This window comes from Marmota monax, unplaced genomic scaffold (genome assembly GCF_021218885.2).
Source record: "Marmota monax isolate L192 unplaced genomic scaffold, Marmota_monax_Labrador192_F-V1.1 WCK01_AAM20220418_F8-fsc00027, whole genome shotgun sequence".
Lineage (NCBI taxonomy): Eukaryota > Metazoa > Chordata > Mammalia > Rodentia > Sciuridae > Marmota > Marmota monax.
The window spans coordinates 11,659,670-11,667,197 of NW_026694617.1; positions in this window are offsets into that span (position 1 = coordinate 11,659,670).

Consider the following 7,528-nt stretch of genomic DNA (forward strand, 5'->3'; position numbering starts at 1 on the left):
CTCCCCCCACTTTTTGGCTTAAGGAAATTTGAATTGGGTTCATCACAAGTTTTGTGAAAGGACCCTTAATATAAAAAAAAAATGAGAGAGAAGAAATAAGACTTGAAGAAATATAAAGGATTCAGGGGGGTATGGTGAGGAATTAAATTAAATCACCTTCTTACCTCAGTCCTGGGTAAGTCACAAAAACTCAAGTATGCTGACTGGATCAACTTCTTTTTCTGTGTTGAAGCATTAGGTCTTATTTGGGTAAAACTCACCTAATCTTTCCCTTGGTTCTTGAATTTATTTAATCGTATCCATTAGTTTTGAATAGGTAGTTGAAATTTAAAGTCAAGGTCTGATTTGAGAGTTTTACCCTTCCAAAGTGTATTTGTTTCTGATTGACCAAGAAAGGCATTGGCATTCTAAAGCTTTTGGAAAATAAGAATTAGCAAAGGGAAAAGAATGAAAATTAATAACACCATATCCTAGTAAAGTAATTGTTTTAATATCTACATTTATTAAAATTTCTATATAATAATTTTGATATAAGTGTATTATATAGAATATGTATCACATGGTTTTAATATGTTGAACATATCACATGGTTTTGCAAGATATTTTTTTCACTGAATAATTTGTTGCAAATCTTTGTCCATATTAAAAAAATGTTCTAAAATAAAATTTTATCACTTAGGGCTTTTGTTAACAAGTAACAGAAACTGGCCCTAGTTATCCTAAACCAAAAAAGGAATTTATGTGAACAGTATAATAAAACTCATATAAAATTAAGAAAATACAAAGAATAGTCTGAAGAACTCAAGAAGTCAACATTTTGCTTCATGAATTGAGGGAGAAGAATATAATAAAATGATTTTTTCAAGTTTGGATAAATAAATTCCACTATACGAACTTTCACCTTTCAGATTACATGCTCTGAAGATCTCATATGCCCATATATTTATCATTTGGCCAATGAAAGCTGGATTATATCAAGATTATATCCAGTGTTGGCAGGGATATTACCCCAAAGAAGAATCAGAATGCAACTATTTAAAAAAAAAAAAGAAAAATAAATGCTGGGTATTGTATTTAATGATATGTGATAACACAGGAAAACATACAAAACAGACCCACTATTATTAGACACATAGGTTGCCTCTGATATTTTATTATTGTAAGCAATTATGTGATGAAACCCCCTATAATTGTAAATAATTTTCTGGAAAAATGCAGAGAATAGTAATTGGGGTAAGTAGAAATACAGGGAATGACATAATTTGGAGGAAAAAAACAATCCCCACATTTTAGAGTGATTGTTATGTCATAATGCTGATAAACTTAACACAGTTTCATCTAATTTTTTTTTCTACAAACAGGTTTTTAGTATCTTATCATGGGCCAGGTACTATTAGTGGAGCTGTATTGGAGACCAAAAGGAAAAACTTATTTCCTATTTTCAAAAAGTACATAAAATAGCCAGGCACAGTGAGGCACATCAGTAATCCCAATGACCCAGGAGGATGAGACAGGAGGATACCCTGTCTCAAAATAAAAACTGAAAAAGGGTCGGGGATATGGCTCAGTGGTAGATCATCCCTGAGTTCAATCCCCAGTGTGGCAAAACAAAACAAAACAAAATCCCATTGGATATATGCATAGATAGATCGGTAGAAAGATACATTAGTTTCAAAAAAGACTCAGAAAGTATCATTTAGAAATGTAGAAAATATGCTGAATATTGGGATAAACTGTTTCTTTAGTCATTCATTCCTGAAATTGTATCAGTTATACTTGTTTTTCAACTTCTTATAATTCCCTTCCTCATTCTGATAATTTCACCTCCTATCATTTGTGTTTTCCAAGTATAAAGCAAAAAATCCATCATCTTACACTCCTGTACAAAAGGTTTTGACTTAGAGCTGCAGATATAGCTCAGTTGGTAGAGTACTTGCCTCCTGTGCACACAGTCCTGGGTTTGATCTCCAGCACCATGGAACAACAAAAAGCACAAAAGGTTTTGACTTAGACTACATTCTTCAATTAGATGTATCCATGTGGCTGCATTTGCACAAACCTATGAATGTCTTCTTAAATTTTGTTCTCTAGGCACCTCTCTTGCCCCACCATAGTACCAGATCTGGTCTCTCAGCTGATTACTATATTTGATGTAGTTCAGACTTAACACATTTCATAGATGTGAAACAATCCAACTGAAGAGGAGGCAGTAACATTATGAAAATATACCATAAAATTTTCCCTGTGTTTTCCAAAGGAATCAATGACCACTTCTGAGTATAAACTATGCATTGGGAAAAATAAATATCTAAACTTTGTGGGGAGAGATCATTAGCCATATCTAATTCATGGGGATCCAGAATTTCCTTTTTGTCAACTATTGGCGCAAGTCTGTCTCACAGTGAGTCCAGAGGTTTTTCCAAAAAAATAATGTGATTATTTTCCTAAGTGCTTATATGGATAATTCAGACATACTTAACAAAGGTAGACTTCTGATGTGAAGTCATTGCTCTCATAAGAAAAAATAAATAGAAGCCTCTAGAACTCCCTCAACTTAGTAAAATTCGAATCCAAATTCCAGGAGTATAATTCCCCTAGACCTAGACAAATAGAAGCCCTGCTCTGGGCCCTAAACACAGGGGCCACATATTGGGATGCCCTACTTGAAATTTTCATGGTGTTCTTCTGGTGTCAGTATTTAGCTAGGGCTTATAAATGCTGTATGGATAGCTAGCCCCATGTCTGAACAAGGTCATTTTGTGGACTCCATTTTCTATTTCTCTGTTTTGGTGTGTGCTCCAACCCTCTGCCTGCTACTAGATGCTCTGAGGAGATCCAGATTCACAGTCTGGTCCTTGGACAGGCCCTGATCAGAGAAAGATGGCATTATGAACCTACTCGTTCCAACTTGCTGGTGTGATATTTCTTTCCTGGCATCCTCTTAGATTAGGTGGAGAGACTAGGGCTGACCTGCTGATTTTAGGTGAACTTGACTTTGTACAGAGGCCAAGTACAGGAGTGTGGACTACTGACAGTCTGATGGTTCTTGAGCTGTATATCTGTGTATCTGGCTTTCACCTCTTTGTGATGTGGTGGTAGTGCTGCCCTCAGGTGCAGTGAGAGCAGTGGTAGGAATCCCTTGTGCCACTGGCACTTGGGCAGTCACTCTGACCCCACCATGTGTTCTGTACCATGCATTGGGAAGTCAAGTCATCTGCCACAGGTGACTGCACCTGTTTCCTTTGAGCTTTTCCAAGAGGCCCTTTCAGTTGATGTCCTTTTTGACCCTAACCAATGTTAGGGTCTAACTAATCATGTTCTGTGAGGTTAGTCTTAATCCATGCAACATGAAAGATGAGCAGTCATAGTGAAGATAGGAATATTCTTCTCCCTCTGCCCAAGGACTCTTCACCTATTTTCCCCATTGTGGGTGGTTTAAGAAAAGTAGGAGTGAATCAACATTGAAAGACAAAGTATTCCAGGAATGCTGCTTATAGCCAGACTTCAAGAGAAGAAATTGTTGCTAAGATGTGTTGCTCTACGTGTAAGCTCTAAAATACTGCATAGTAAATTTAGCATGATCAGAAAGCAAATTGTTGTTTGCCTTTTGTCACGCACTCTGTTTAATTTTTGCCTTTGTGGTCATTATCAATGAAACACAATAATAGCAATCTTTGAGAAAATTATTGGGAGCCTGTCTTCAGGGATAGCAAAATAAATAATGCAATATCATATGTAGACATCACAATAAGAGATATTAGGGCATTGCAGAAACATGAAGATCTGTATCATTTTAATGTAATGAATTCTCAAGAGCTGTGATCTTGTGAATAATAAAGCATTGTTACTGTTACCTCATGGCAGGAGATATGAAATCAGACAAGAATAGGACATTTGACAATGAACGTGAAAAGGGCCCTTTTGGAAAGGTTCCTAGGCTACAATAGGAACAAGACATCACCTGAACACTTCTGGTTGAATAATAAGAAATTAAGAACATCTTCTTTGTTGTGTTACTACACAGCACATGGATCCATAAATTTTTTAATAGATTTTTCAATCAAAATGTTTATATAGATGGGGCCCCTGCTAAAAAAAGTATTTTCCAAGGACCCCAGACATTCTCAATGCCAGAATATCACGTATCCTCTAGTTCCCATTTTGAATCGATTGGTATTTTTTGCATCAAGTCATTCATCTAGCATATCCAGCAATATGACTGGGCTAAAGCTAGTCATCAAAGCCCAAGGAAAGCTTGTGAAGACAAACATTCCCAGTGTGCCCATGCTTATGTCACCATTGTTCCTTCAATTCATATAGTTAGTTGCATTGTGTCATGCATAAAAGGCAAAGCCAGGCCAAGACAGAAAGATTTGGCTAGTATAGTAATAATGAGTCCTTTTTAGTTTTCCATAGATTGTTTCTTTCATAGACAGAAAAGGGAAGAGCAGCCAGAGGTACCAGCTACTTATAATCCTTATTCCATATAATCAAAAGGATGATTGATGACTTCAATATGAGGTGTGGTACTCTATTCCTGAGGAAATTATTATAGATTACAGCACAGGGGTTTTATATCTAGAAGCTAAACCCAGAGGGGCAGCATAGAAAATTATATTCTTCATTGGGAACTAGAAGTGATAAGAAACTGTCTCATGACAGTCTCCTTGGTAGATAGAAAAACAAGTGAGAAAAAGAATTAGCAGCTCCTCATTTAGCAGCTCCACACAAGCTTCCCAAACTCTCCTATTTCAGGAGGATTATAGGCATTCTGCCCAGATTCAGACTAGATGTGGTTCATGCCTGGCTCACATGACCTATGTGGATGAGTGCAAGGTTGTTAAATGCCAACCAAGAGCCATTCTCTTCTTGGGGTGCCACCTTGTGGCAAGATCCTTCCTTTGGTTCCTTTCCATCATTTTGGGAGAATTCCTTTGTCCTCAATGGATAGATGTCTATTATGAATTTAGATTTGCCTGCCTTGCCCACCATGCTGTCAGCAAAGTTATAGAGAAATTACATAATTAATTACATTGTAAGTATAATATCTATGATGGTAAAACAAAAACAAGAGAAGTATCCACTCATATTCTTTGAAAATTGCCTAAGATTGGCATTGTCTTCCCTAAATATTTGAAAAATTTCACTACTGATGATTTTGCAGTTTTGGTTTTCTTTTTTTTTAAATAATTAATTGAATTTCTTCAGATTTAAGATTTAGGAGTCTTATTTATTTATATTTTCTTTCTTGCATTAATTTTGGTATATTGTATTTCCCCAATAAGTTGCCAATTGCTTTTAGTAGTCAAATCCACTAATTTAAAATTGTTTCTAATGTTCTTTTACATTTTAAATGCTGGTAGAATGCTTTTATTTTTGAGGTTGAAAATTTTATAATTACATATACATCTTGAATATAAATAATTAAAATATAAAATATTCTGTTGTACCCATTTTCTGTTAATATATGTCCAGTGAGTTCTTCAGGACAGCTATTATGTTTTATTGTCATAAAATGTTATTTTACTTCTTTTTATAGATTTTAATTGTCTTTTGAAAAATTTCCAAGGCTTTGTCCATTATTCCAAAACTTCAATGTATATGAATGTTTTGAAACGTTGAATCTGACTCTATTTTCTTCAGTGTCCTTTTTATTATCATCATGCTGTTCCAAATCTTTGCATCTCTCATAATACTTTATTTTATGTTGGATATTGCATATAAAATAAGTATAGAGGCTGAATTCGATGTTGTGTTTTTCCTAGTCAGGTTTTGTTCTTTTGTTAGGGAGAAATAGTGAAGGGATGACAACCTCACTCTAATTAAAGATTAATTTGAGTTGCTCTTTATTTTAACTCAGTTAACTTCTGAATTGCCTGTTTTCTTGATCCTTTTCTGAGTTTTGTCTGAGAGCCTGGGAGTTCTCTGTGACCTCAGACACAGAACATGAAGATATAACTTGGCACCTCAGAAGTTCAATCTTAGATTTGTTTTTGTACTTGATGCAGATTCAAAGTATGAACGTTTTCTCAAGTCTGAGACTGGACATGTGTTTGATACAAACTCCTTTCCGTTGGCAAGACTTTGTTTCCTAAGCACTGCAAGATGATGAGAATTTCCTTACTGCTTCATAGAAGTTTCTGGCTTAGCCACACCCCATCCTCTTGTTTTTCACTAGCCCTCAGAAAATTCTCATAAAGAAAATTAAAAATGTATTTTGGGATCTTCTGAATTCTAATCCATCGTGCCAGCCCATGTAGACATTAAAAGCTACACTTGTGGGCTGGGGATATAGTTCAATGGTAAAGCACTTGACTGTTATGCACGAGGCCCTGAGTTCAATGCCAGCACCCCCGCCCCCCAACACACACAATGCTACAGTTGCTTTATCTTCTAGTAGAGTCCCACTCCCCAGGCCATGTACAATTATATCAGTTATCTCTTAATATGTAACAATCCATTCAAAATTTAGTGTCTCAAAAAGCAACCAACAACCATTTATTTGACCATAATTCTCTGTGCCAGTGGTTTGTTGACTTACTGGCTAGGATTCTCATGCCACTGTAGTCATCTCTTAGCTTGGGATTCTCATGCCTCTGTTAACATCTCTCAGCTCCACTGGGGCTGGATGATCTGAGAGGTCCTCATACACATGTTTGGTGCATGGTACTAGCTATGAAATTGAGCATCTCCATTATCCTCTACCTGTCCTATCATCATCTAGTAGGTTATGCTGAACATCTTTACATGGTGGTCTCAGATCACTGTTGTAAGAAAAGACTTCTTGGGTCATAGGCTCCAGAATTCACAACTTCAGTTCTGAGACAACTTGTTGGTCAGAGTTAAGTCACAAAGCCAGTATATATCCAGGTATGTGGAAATAGACTCTACCTCTTGATGAGAAGAGGTGTCACTGTCACGTTGCAAAAGGCATGCACACATGAACGGATGAATTATCACAGCCATTGTGCAAACAATCTTTGGCTCCTTCTCAGATTGGCAAATGCCTCCAGGGAAGAAAATGTCTGGTGTCAGTCTTCCAAGGAAGAGAACTTCTTTTTTCATAAATACTTTTTTTATTCAATCTTTTTAGATATGCAAGAAAGTCGAGTGTTTTTTGACATATTATACATAATGGAGTATGACTTATTCTAATTAGGATCCCGTTCTTGTGGTTGTACATGATATGGATTTCACTGGTTATGTATTCATATATAAACATAGGAAAGTTATGTCTGATTGATTATACAAAGTCTTTTATATTCATAGGAAAACGTTCCCTCATTCCCTTTTGTCTAATCCAATGAACTTCTATTCTCTAACCTCCCCAACATTATGGGTTAGCATTTGCATATCAGAGAAAACATTCAGCCTTTGGTTTTGGGGGACTAACTTAGCATAATAGTCTCCAGCTCCATGCATTTACTGGCAAATGTCATAATTTCATTCTTTTTTATGGCTGAGTAATATTCTACTAGGTATATATACTACCTTTTATTTATCCATTCATCTGCTGAAGGGACCTAGG